Source organism: Magnolia sinica, chromosome 2 (assembly GCF_029962835.1).
Source record: "Magnolia sinica isolate HGM2019 chromosome 2, MsV1, whole genome shotgun sequence".
Classification (NCBI taxonomy): Eukaryota; Viridiplantae; Streptophyta; class Magnoliopsida; order Magnoliales; family Magnoliaceae; genus Magnolia; species Magnolia sinica.
Genome location: NC_080574.1, coordinates 138,342,932 through 138,356,383, shown reverse-complemented (window position 1 = coordinate 138,356,383; position 13,452 = coordinate 138,342,932).

Here is a 13,452-nt window from a genome sequence, read left to right as displayed (position 1 = left end):
TAATCAATTCTCCAAATTCAACAAAAACATGGGGCCAGGATTGTCTGATCAATATGATTTTTGGACTATGCCTCACCTACGGATAGGTCCACGTGTAATTTAGTACGATGAATGAATGTGGGCCATCATGCCCAATCCAACGGTTGTAATTTAAAATGGGCCATAAAGTCTTGCTTCCATGAAAGTGAGGATTTTACGTTCATTCACAGATGTATCACATCACCCTTTTAATATTCTTGTTGAATATGCCCCCGCCCCTTTCATGACAGAGCATTTTTCTGACATTTATATGATCAATGGGCCACCACATCTTGCGTGAGAGGGTATAACGTACATTTGCAGTTGAATTGGTGCATTCACGCATTTATAAGTTTCATGTAACATCACATCTTTCATTTAAGAGGGAGAGATGCATTCCTTTTTTGGATACTCTGGCGGAGTGTGATGAATGATACACAACTACTTAGAAATTGCATACTTGGAATTAGGGGTAATTGAGTTAAACTGTATAAATTATGGGTTCTGGTCTAGATATCGTGACCCAAAAATTATGCTTATTTGGTTATATGATTATCTTATTGGTGGACAGTCATTGAATGGTTAAAAATCAAATTATCCAATGGGCTAGGAATCAGAGGTTAGGATTGTTCATACGAGTATGATTTTCGGATTTTGACTGAGCGACAGTGACTTTGAAAATTTAGTCAGTTTAATTTAAGTTAACGTATTTCACATGTACCATTTCTGAGCGCGCATGCGTATCAAGTGTCGTGTGCAGCCGGAGTATCAAATAAGTACCCACCCATCATTGATGAGCGGGAACACCCTCTCCAGGCAAGAAGGGACTCTGCTAAGCTACGCGCGGCGAGTCCATCCAATCTACATGCAAGCCGGACGCCTTTGGCAGTAAGTTCCCGGACGCGGATTGCGTACTACCCCCGCCCGTCCCTAGCTCCGAAAAGGTAGGTCTGTAGGTGGGCCCAACGTGATGTATATGGACATCCAAGCCGTCAATCACTTTTCTCAGATTATTTTAAGTCATCAAAACAAAAATGAGACAGATCCAACGATCAAGTGGACCACACCAAATAATAAGCTTAGTTGCATTAAATTGAATAAAGCAGGAAGTGTCAGTTGCATTAAATGCAAGAGTCATCTGTGGTGTGGCCCATTTGATCGTTGGAATTGATTCATTTTTGTTTAGATGCCTTAAAATAATCTGAGAAAAGGAATAGACGGCTTGGATGTACAGATACATCACGGTGGGCCCGTCCACATAACTACCCGTTCCGAGCTAGGGACGGGCGGGGGTAGTACGCAATCCGCGTCCGAAGTTCCCAGCCCTGTGATGCTAGGTGGGGCCCACCGTGATGTTTATGAGAAATTCCACCCTGCCATCTTTTTTTTTCGAGATTATTTTAAGACGTGCCAACAAAAATGAGGCGAATCCAAAGCTCCAGTGGGCCACACGAGAGAAAACAGTGGAGATTTAATTACCACCGTTGAAACATGGCCATAAAAGTTTTGTATTTCATCCCAGTGGGAATGACCTTATAAACGGTATGGATGGCATGTAAACATCAAAGTTGAGCCCAGGAAGCTTTCAACGGTGGTAATTTCTTTCCCGAATTTCTCTCTCTCGTGTTGCCCACTTGAGTTTCAATGCCTAAAATGAGCACTCAAAACGGATAAATGGGGTGAATTTGTCAGAAATATAATGGTGGGCCCCACCTAAGCGTCCACGAACTTTTTCACAGGAAATCCGAGTCCATCCAAGCCTATGTGCTTAAATGGGGTGATTATCTTATTGGTGGGACAGGGACACGTGTAAGGGATCAGAGCTTTCCATCAGGTGGGCCACATTGCTTACATCTTCTAGCCTAAAAGTATTCCATTTTGCTCCTCAGGTGGGCCAGTGTAGATACTAAATGCATGGCAACATTTTTTATTTTTTGGCCCGTACACTGTGGCCCATCCATTGAGTGTGGCCTGTTTGATGGAAAGCTCAGATCTTGCACACGTGTCCTAGCGTGTGGATGGGCAGGCTAGCTCCACGCACGTGTGTGGACATGCAAACAAACCACCGAGGAACTGTATAAGGAATGCTCCCACTGAACCGATTGGACGATGAGTTACGGTCCGCCCCCCGATAATTTCAGCATGCCTTGTTCAAGCGACATAAACGCATTTCTTTAAATTCATCCCTTTTTATTCATCAACCATGCATGTCTTTTGCTATTTTCATGGGTCTATACATTATTCCCTATGGTGCAGACTTCCTGATGAATGGATGGGATTGATTTTCGCTTAACGTGATTATCATGGTGAAGAAAACCCATTGGACGGGTTAGATTTTGCTATAACATGATATACGGTGACTGATAGCCCAACCGGTCGGATGTGAAGCATATTTGCAGGGTACACACGGGTTTTGAATGCTGATACATGAAGCGTTGGTTCAGGTAATCTAGACCATCCATCTTTCGAGACTTTTCTCCTGCTTAATTGCAGACCTTTGTTGTATTTTTTTTCTAAACATCTATTAACATTGTCTCATCGAGGAGACTTTTGGGGCGTAATCCATCCTAGTTGTCAAGCAGCAGACTAACGATCTGGATCACTCAATAAGGGTCGCAGTGGGCCCGGTGACCCAACCTGTAGGCAAGGCTTGGACGTTAAACTTCACCCAATGGAGGGCCTGGGCTTCAAATCTAAGCCGGGTGTCTTGGCCAGGTCGTCCTAAGGCCACTGATGAATGGTCTGGCCCGGCTTTCGAGTACTTGAGTGGCAGCTGGTTGGTGTCAAAGCTCTGTAGCCTCAAACATAATGTGTGTGTTTTATCCTAACTGTACATCTATTTTGCCACCTCATTTTAGGGCATAAGTCCAATAATGAAGCAGATCTAAATCTCGGTTGGACCACATCATATGAAATAGTGTAGATTGAATGCTTACTAGTAAAGACTTTTGGGTCTAAAGTTTTGTATCAAATTAATGTTTGCGTTGTCCCTTCATTTAAGTTTGTGTGACGTTATTTATAGTCTGGGGTTTTTAATGATGTACGTTCAAAAATACTGCTTTTTTTGTGGTGTGGGCTACTTGTATTTGCACATACCTCAGTTTTAGGCTGGTTGGTGTTGGGTAGCCCACAGACCTTGGTCAACAACAGTAGTCAGCCTTATCTTTTTCAAACATGCTTTGCATGACTATTTTTGACATATTCCAGTTCAGATTTAGGTAGCCTAATTAGTGCAGTACATTCATCAAACATGGTGGGGCTTAGGAAACTACTAAGGCACTGTAGAAACTAAGTCCAATCCATTGATCAAGACTATTTATTAGGTTGAACATGCATTTCAGGGCCTACCATGCAAATATTGCACCAATCCTACAATCATAACCTTCTAATCAATAACTTTTATCATGGATGGTCGAGATCGTTTATGCAAAAAATAGGTCAAATCAATGATTTGATTATTGGTCCATCATGAATCAGTTGCTGTTCTAGATATTCACTTTTGTTAGACATTCCTAACCTTCCCATCCATGCTTTGGAAAAGGGACGGCTATTATTATTATTTTTTAAAGGCCTGGATGAATGGAAGCATCTGATCAGTGAGGTTTTTTGCATGGTAGCCCTTGAAAGTGTTCATAGACTTAAATGGACCATTCAGATGTGATCGATTGGACTGTCCAAATGACCCAATATTATCCTTGGATCACTTGAGCATCTTCATCGTATCATTCTCCCAGTATAAAAATGGCCGATTATTCGGTGAAGTGATGGCCTACACAAAAAAAAAAAAAAAAAAAAAAACAAAAAGAATAAACAACAACAACTTCGGGGTCCATCTGGGCCTGATTTAATGGCCCACTATTGGATTTTTTTTGATGGGCCAGATTGGGCCGGAGAGAGAGAGAGAGAGACGGCGATAGTGGCGTGACGTCTGGAACAATCCAAGCATGCCAGGAACGAGAGTTGGTGACAAACGGCTCTAAGATTCCGCTGACAAGAAGCCACGTAGGCCATGAGCCTTTCGGTACCGTCCACTCGTCATCTGATTGTCCTTCCCCCAGGTGGGGCCCACCTAGGCCAATTCATATTGGACAAACCTGCCCCACCACCACCCCCTCCACATGCTTATGCATCATTCTTTTTTAGCTTCATGGAAAGTGTGGGTCCACACCCCTTCTAATCTCCCACAATTCACTTCCATTTTTTGGTGCGCTTTCCCTATCAATGGCGCAGCCGTAGTTATTGACCGTGTGAATTTACATAGATGCCCTTTTCCTGCTGAATAGACCAAACTACCCATCCTCGCCCTAGTACGCTTACAAATTTTCTTATCTTCTACACATCCACATGTGGGGCACACGTGCAAATATGAAAAACGTGTGTGAGATCTGAGCTTTCCATAAGGTTGGAAATCATGCTCACATCTTCTGCCTAAAAATCAGAAAATTTCACTTTTTAGGTGGTCCACAATGTACAGAGTAAAATTTTCTTTTAGCCATTCACTTGATTCTTTATGTTGTCGCCCACCTGAGGTGTGAAATGGCCTGAAAAATTTTCATTTCATAAGGTCTAAACAGGCTAGCTCACCTGATAGACAGCTAAGATCTCACACACGTGTCACATATGGCTCATGCGCCGACTTAAGGATCTGTACAACTCCCATGGCATGTGGAATTAGCAAACCGAATATAGTTCTCTAAACTTCTGTTTTTTTTTTTTTTTTTTTTTTGGGTGTGCAGATAACAATCTGACTTGGCATGTGTATGGACCATTTATCGGATGGGCCCACCGTGGAATTTTAGGGGCTGGAGATGGTTTGAATTCGACCACGGTTCGCATGGGCCCTCCAATGGCAAGGTTAGGTGCATTCAATTGGGTTGACTTTTGATCTGTGTCCATACCAACATACGGTCTGGATATGTTACACATTGCAATTTGTACTTGATTGATTAATGGGGGAGCAAAAAAAACTTTGTACATGTGGGGCCATATTTAGGTGATCCAAACCGTTGGTTTGATTTTTCATACTTTGGATGGCCCACGTTCCAAAAACATAATTCTATGTTGATGATCATGGCAGTATGATCGGTGGCTGACAATTAAAGGGTTAAAGAGTACATAAGGAAAGGATCACATTCAATGAAGAATAGTTTAGTAGTTACGCGGTATCTTCGTATCGGGTACTTTTTTAGAAATCCACTATCTAAAGTAGGGCCCACCATATCAACAGTCTTGATCATTGAACCATGGCCCCACGTGCAGGGGATCCTCCCCGCCAGCGAATGTACGTTTGCTGATGAGCAGAACAGAACGGAAAATCAATCAAAACCGCACCGTCTGGGCATTAGAAAAGTACCCGAGGGCATTTCAGTACTATTAAGCGAGTTCGCTTCTATTTTTGTTTGCTCGCGTCTCACACGTGGATACGTGACATACGCGTGAAAGATCCACGCCGGTCATCAGCTTGTTCCCAATGAGCTGATCGCTTGCCTAATAAAATCAGGCTAATCTGATCATTGGATGTACAACACGTGTATAAAATGAATTTGGACCATTCAGCCAATTTCTCTTAACCGTTCATTTATGCCATACACATGTTTTCCCATCGAAATTATTAGAACACCTTATCTTTTTAATACGCGTTATCTGCATGATGTGATCTATCTGATGGACGGCTTGGATCTTACGCACTTATGCCACATATTTCACCTGTGAAAGCTGAGTGCTGAAAAATAGTGTCCTCGAGGGCTTTGCGTGGCCCGTGGCCCACGGACGCGGATTATTAGGTGAGACCCCGGATCCAGCCAAGTAAGTGAGGCCCTGACTGTGGGGCCCACATCGATGTATGTGTTGCATATCCACGCCGTCCAATTTTTCCAGCTCATTTTAGGGATGGTCCCAAAAATGCCTAAAATCGATTAGATACATATCTCAGGTGAACCACACAGTAGGGATTAAATACCCGCCATTAAAAATTTCTTGGGGCCACCAAAGTTTTTGGATCAAGCTGTTATTTGTGTTTTACCTTCACCGAGGTCCGTGTCACCTTGTCGACAGGTTCGATGACAAATAAAATAAACATTACAGTGGACAAGAAAGTTTCTAATGGGGATCGTTCAATGACCAATGTTCCCTGTGGTGTGGTCCACTTGAAATTTGCATCTGCTTCAATTTTTTTTGGACCATGCCCTGAAATGAGCTGGAAAAAGGATGGACGGCATGGATATACAACACATCATCAAGGTGGGCCCCCAGTCAGGGCCACACCCACCAGCCTGGATCCGGGGTCACACCAAATCCAAGTTCGTGGCCCACATGTATACTTTTTGAGTGTATGCGTATCAAGCGCCTTATGCTGCCAGAGCATAAATTTTCGGGGGCCATGGTTCCTTAAAACTAGACCACTGGTTTGTTTTGTCCCATCTCGCATGTAACATTGATCGGACAACATTAGACTTTCTCTTTATGGCATGTTAGACTGAGTGCAGATGCCTCTTTTCAACACTGAGGTCACGGTATCGAATGCCTTCGCCATAAACTTTCTATTTATGGCTAACAGTGAAGTGTGAACGGACAGTAGGGTGTACTAGCAAGCTAACTGGAAGAATAAATAAATAAATAAAGACACCCCCCCTCCTCCAACGGTCCACATTCAACAGAAAAATGTCCTATCAGTGGTCGCTAGGATCATCCAATCTAGGAGATTTTCACGTCATTCTCCAATCACGGTGGGGCACAAGCAGAGCAATGGTCTTGATTACTGAACTCTGAGCCCCTCATTTCAGAGACTCGAGGTATGCTATGAAAAGATGCGGACCACACATCACATGAAATTCTGTTGGTGGCCACTGATGATGGAAACGTCATCCAAACAAGAAACATGAGCCTCTTCCAATCAAAATGCCAACTTGCAGTTGGGCCCATTTTGCCACGTATGGGCGGCGAAGAGGACAAGGAAAATAAGGTTCTGGCCGGTGATGCTTGGATCATATATCGTTTTGTTTTCTCATGAGAAAAGATAAATGATCATATACAGCCTTTCTGTATTAACATACAATGTTTTCATTTTTGGGTGACGGGTCACTTTTATGTAACATCCGAGCCGTGCAAAAGGTGGGCCGATTGATAAATATCACTTGCAACTAAAACCAGGTTGGCCCATTCATCAGGCAGGATACACCGTTGAAATCAATGCACACCTCATGCTAGGAGTCAATGTACACGTGTGGCCAATCTGATGAGTAGATTGTTTCAATTTTCAATCGTTGTTTCAATTTTCAATCGACATGATTTTCATGGGCCTTTTCCATCCTTTTCTCGGCTCGGATTTTCCATTGAAGTGATGCATAAGCAGGAAATAACAAATAAAACGTCGCAAGCGATCAACAAAAGTATAATGCTATTTTTCATTTAGAGACGTGTTCAAAGAAACTTTAGTCTACAACGCATTCTTTCCAGCCAACGTGTCGCTTGTTCATAACATCTGACCATTCAAATGGTGGGACGCATGATAAAGTCTCGGGAGAAAAACTGGGTGATCCATTGGTGAATTAATGGATAGCTGATGATCGGACTCATGTATCATGTGGCTCACGTGATGAGTGGATTATTCCTTTCTCTTTTCTTCTTTTTTTTTCTTTATTTCTCTATTTGTATTTTTTATTTTTGGCTCCGAATGATTTTTATGGTACGGCCCACCATTTTAACAGCTCAGATTTTTCACTAAGTCACGTATTAGCAGATAATAAGAACGTTGTGTGTTGAAAGCTCTATGGTTCATGTTGACATTTCTATTTTAATGAGGCATACGCAAGTTGCTCAGCCGTCATATTCTCTGGGGCCATTCAGTTGGGCGGTTTGGATGTCACATGGAAATGACAGGTTGGGAGATACCGCTGGATGGATGGTGACTCATGGTCCATCAGTGTGCCCCGGTGCTTTTACACGTGGCCGGTTGAATCATTGATCTGGACAATCCACCAGTTTTTACCGTCCAACTGATGAACATTTAGGCGACGATTCATGGTTCCTGATCATCCAATCAATATGGTATCCTGGGGAGCTGTACACAAGTCGAACCGAGTCGATCTTGGCACAGCTCGACTCAGCTCGGCTACTAGCTGACCCCGACTCGAACTCGGCTCAGTTCGGTCAGCAGCTCAGGCTAGTTGCAGCATTTTTTCAAATAATCGGAATCCAGCTTCAATTTCTAACTATATGTAAAATAGCAACAACAATTTACATGTATTTCATCAAACACTCAGTAGACAACATCAAAATCAAAATAACGGAGTCACTGAACTACTTTGATCCGAGTTCGATTTGAGTTGGGACTTGATCCGAGTCGAGGAAGCTCAAACTCGACTCAGCTCGAACTCAGTCTCGAACCGAGTTGAATCAAACTTTTTCAAGTCAAGTAGAGCTAGCTAACAGAGCCAACTCGGTTTGCGTACAGGCTACCCATGAGTTGGCTGTTGTAACGGACGGCTTGGATCAATGGGCACCTTCACCAACGAGTAGCGGTGATGCTTTACACACTTCCCCACGAATTAAAGATTATCAAAGCCAAAATTTATTTATTTTTTTAAAGGAAACTTCCAGATGAATGTGGGGCCCACCGTGTATGGAAACTGTTCTCCAAGTGGGCAAAAAACAAGTGAATATATATGTTTTAGGCGTGATTGTACATTTCTCCCTGTGATGTGTCCCACCCGAGTTTTGGATGGTGATTATTCTTGGGACGCACGGCGAACGTGAAGATGGGCACCAGATCCACGGTTTGGATTCGAAATGCACATCGTAGGTGGGACCCACACTGAGCAAATGTGATCATCCACCGATGGATAAATTAAATCATCAGACTCAATCATATCGTTTTTTATTTTACGTGAGGTCCACATGATAAGCAGTCCGCAGTGATTTTCAGGCAGTAACGGTGGGCCACACCTAATGATTTTACCAGATCTCCCACACGAGTGCCCCCAACTCCCCCGCAAATCTCCCGAATTGCGCGGGCATGGGGTACTACTAATTATTATTCATTGCACCATATATTACTTGAAGTTTAAGATACCCCACTTAGATCTTCTGTACGAGTGGGCCCCACGGTTAGTTGATATAGGTAGTTAATCTGATGGGACGCAGTTTGGTACCAGCCAGCATGCTGGTGTCAACGCTCTGTGGGCCCCACCATGGTGTATGTGCTTTATCCACGCCGTCCATCCATTTTGTCTGCTCATTTTAAGGTACGAGCCCAAAGCCCAAAAATGAGATAGATCCAAATCTTAGGTGGACCACACCACAGGAAACAGTGGAGATAGATCGCTCACCGCTGAAAACTTTTTGGGGCCACAGAAGTTTGGATCCAGCTAATATTTGTGTTTTCCGTTCGTCAAGGTCTGTGTGACCTTATCAATAGATTTGATGGTAAATAAACATTACAGTGGGCCATAGGAAGTTTTTAATGGTGGATATTCAATCAACATTATTTTCCTGTGGTGTGGTCCGACTAAGTTTTGGATTTGCCTCATATTTGGATACATACCCTAAAATGCGCTGAAAAAATAGATGGGCAGCGTCGATAAAACACATACATCATGGTAGGGCCCACAGAGCATTGACACCAGCTAACTGGCTGGTGTTGGATCCAAACCGCATCCAATCTGGGGCCACTGCAGATGGAGGTATGACCTGTCACTCTACTAGATTAGAAGATCCTATCCATCCACCTTAAGACCTTTTTTTCTTTTTTAACCTTTTCTGTACTGAACTTTAACCATACATTCATGGGGCGCTGATTGAAGGGTCAAGAACTTCTAATCTAGGTGGTCTTTTGGGAATCGCCCATCGAGAAAAGAGATTATCAGATCAGCTGGATCAGTGAACTCATGCATCAGGATCCTCTAATTATTTTACTATTAACAAAAGGCCAACTGGGACTTATGAATGACGGGGCCATTTCTGGCTTCAAAACCTTCTAATCATGTTTTTTTTGTTTTTTTTTTTAAGAGAAAAACTTTGATACTCTGGCAGAGTAATGGATGATACTCAGACACTTGGAAATTACTTCAAATTGCATACGTAGAATACAAGTCAAATTAAATTGCCCAAATTATAGGACCAGTTTAGATTTATCGTGAGCCGAAAATTACGCTTACTTGATTATTTTATTACTGGATTGGTGGACATTTATTGGATGTTAAAATGGAAAATATCCAATGGTCCTATTTCAACAAACAAGTGTCCATGGATCAGAGGTTGTATTTTTCAACCAACCTGATTTCCGGTCTGTGACTCATTGACAGTGGGTTCCACAATTTAGTCGGTTTAAATTGACGTATTATGTGACTCCGTACAAGTTCTAAGTGCATGCGTATCAAAGCCATCAGCAGCCGGAGTATAAAGAGAAAGTTACCATTGTGGACCCTACCTTTGATCCAGCGTCTTTTATGAAGAATCCAAAACTTACTTTCCCAACTTGAACTTTCACGTGCGGACAGAGCATTTGAGGACGAAAACAACTCTGCTTTTCAATTTTTTTTCGCTATTACTATGGATTATAACCGTAGCCATAGGTAGCATGGCAGGGGCTTTCGTCCTCGAATGCTCTGTCCGTACGTGCAACGTCTAAGTTGGGAAGGTAAGTTTTGGATTTCGTAAAAGACGCTGGATAAAAGGTGGAATATACAGTGGTAATTTTCTCGAGTATAAATAGCTTCTTTTTTAAACAAAAGATTCTCCTGAATGAGGTTTGCTAGCAACATCCCCACGCACTGTTATAGTACATAAAGGGACTATAGCCGTTGGATCTGGGTCATGTTTCCTAATCCAAACTGTTGATTTGACAAGATAAAAAAAAATGTCTGCCTCAAAAATCTTCTAAGATTGGAAGATTCTCGAATTCAATCAATAGACCACAAAAGAGGCTATATTCAAAGGACAAGAGTTAAATGATCATAACGTTAAAATATTCTAATCTGGAGTTTTATCATTGGCATCCACCATCCGTGGCAAGGCCCATCATGTAGACGGTTTGGATCAGCAACCATGATGCTGGATCCAACTGCTCTAGTCCCAAAATATACTACACCAATACACCAGATGTACTGTATCAACGGATAGTTTATTAATATTTTAAATTTCAATATTGTCATCATTGTGATGAGATAAGAATATAATCTTTGGATTTATTAACAGGAGGTTTTCTAATCCACAGGCACACAGAGCCTTGGCCATCCACACGCAGGCACAAGTGCCATCATGGAACACGTGTAACAGATCTGAGCTTTACATCTGGTTGGAAACAATACCTGCATCTTCAGCGTCAACAATCAGGCATTTGGCTACTCAGATGGGCCATAATGTACAAAGTAAACTGACGGCTAAAATATCATTTTCTGGCCGTCTCGTATGATGTGGCCAACCTGAGTAGTGAAATGGCCATGATTTTTAGGACAAATAATCTAAAGAGTGTAGCCTACCTGATGGAAAGCTCGGATCTCGCACACACGTTCCAGCTGGCACGTGTGCCTGCTGTCGAATTAGCAAACCTCTGCTGACGCATGCTAGACATCCATGATTTATTCACAGCTAATATAGTCAAGAATAATAAAGTTTTATTTGACTTGCGGTTACCATACAATCCAAACAATAAAATAAAAAAAATTTACAGAGAGATGCTCAAGTGCTCCCCAAGCACCGCAAGTTACAGTGCTCCAAGTTCCTGCCCTGGGATGCTAGGTGGGGCCATTGTGGTGTTTGTGAGAAATCCACTCCGTCCATCCGTTTTACCGGATCATTTTAGTCCATGAGACCAAAAATCAGGTGGATCCAAAACTCAAGGTGGCCATACGAGAGGGAAAACTGGGGAAAGAGTTTACTACCGTTTAAACCTTACTGGGCTACACATTATTTTTATATGTCATCCAAACCGTTTATAAGGTCATTCCCACTCTGATAAAGTGAAAACACCAAAAACTGAGCCTGATACGGAACTTTTGTGGTCATAAAAAAATATTTCAACGGTAATCACTGAATCCCCTCTATTTCCTCTCGTATAGCTGTCTTGAGTTGTGGATCCACCTGATTTTTGGTTTATTGTCCTAAAATGATCCGGTAAACGAATGGACGGAGTGGATTTCTCACAAACATCACTGTGGACCCCACCTATGCCAAAGGTGATCCATTTATTGGTTAGGGCCCATCATGGATTGATTATTATTGTAAAAAACCGCCTTTTTTAGGCAACTGTAACGGTTCATCCATGGCTTAGAAAACGGATGACTGTAGCAAATAAGGCCAAATGAAAGATTGATTGGATCATCAGATTGGTACGATTTTTGTTTGATAGTCTATGAAATGTATTCTGGACATGATGAACAGTTCAGAACGGCCAATTGTACTGTTTAAGTGGACCGATGCAACTAGGAGCATGATGACTTACAGTGCTCTGAGAGCACTGGAACATTTATCTACGGCGCAGAAATCCCTTTCTTTAATAAGAGTATACGACATCACCCAAAAGGGCAATTTTTTGCCAAGATAAGGTGATTTAAAGAGCATCTTAGCTAAATGACAAAAATATCCTTACGAGAATATGAATGAGGATGATAATGGTGGGGCCAATGGATTGATGGTACTGCAATCCATCGATGTTAGAGCTCATCAGTTGAACGGTTCAGATCACTAGTGTGGCCCAGGTGCCAAGTGCTTTTGTGGGTACTGTTAGTTGCCTACCTACCCCCCCTGACACCAGCCCCGTGGCTGATGTTCGGTGGTCCCCACCATGATGTATGTGTTTCATCCATTCCGTTCATCCATTTTCAAAGATCATTTTAGGGTTTCATCCTAAAAATAAGAGGGGTATAAATCTTAGGTGGACCACACCACTGGAAAACAATAGTGATTGGATATCCATCATTTAAATCCTCCTAAGGCCCACTGTACTGTTTATCTGACATCCAATCTGTTGATTAGGTCATAAAGACCCAGATGAAGGGAAAAAACACAGATCAGCTTGATCCAATACTTTTATGGCCCCCCGAAAGTTTTTAATGGTCGACGTTCATTCAACACTGTTTGCTGTAATGTGGTCCACTTGAGATTGGGATATACCTCATTTTTTATTATAAAAATAGATGGACGGCATGGATTAAACACATACATCATGGTGGGGCCCACAGACCACCGAACACCAGCCATTGGCTGGTGGCAGGGGGAGTAGCCAATCCGTATTCTTTTTTTTCTTTCCTTTTAAGAAAGGCAAACAACACAGTACACAGCTTTTTAAGAGGTTTGGTACGATACATTCCCATGTATTGTAATAAGGTCCGTCAGGATTTTAGGGAGTGGATCAGTGTCCATCTCAATGATCCAAACCGTTTATATGATGGGTCTAACCGTAGATGGAGAACATCCAAAAACATTCCCATATTGAAA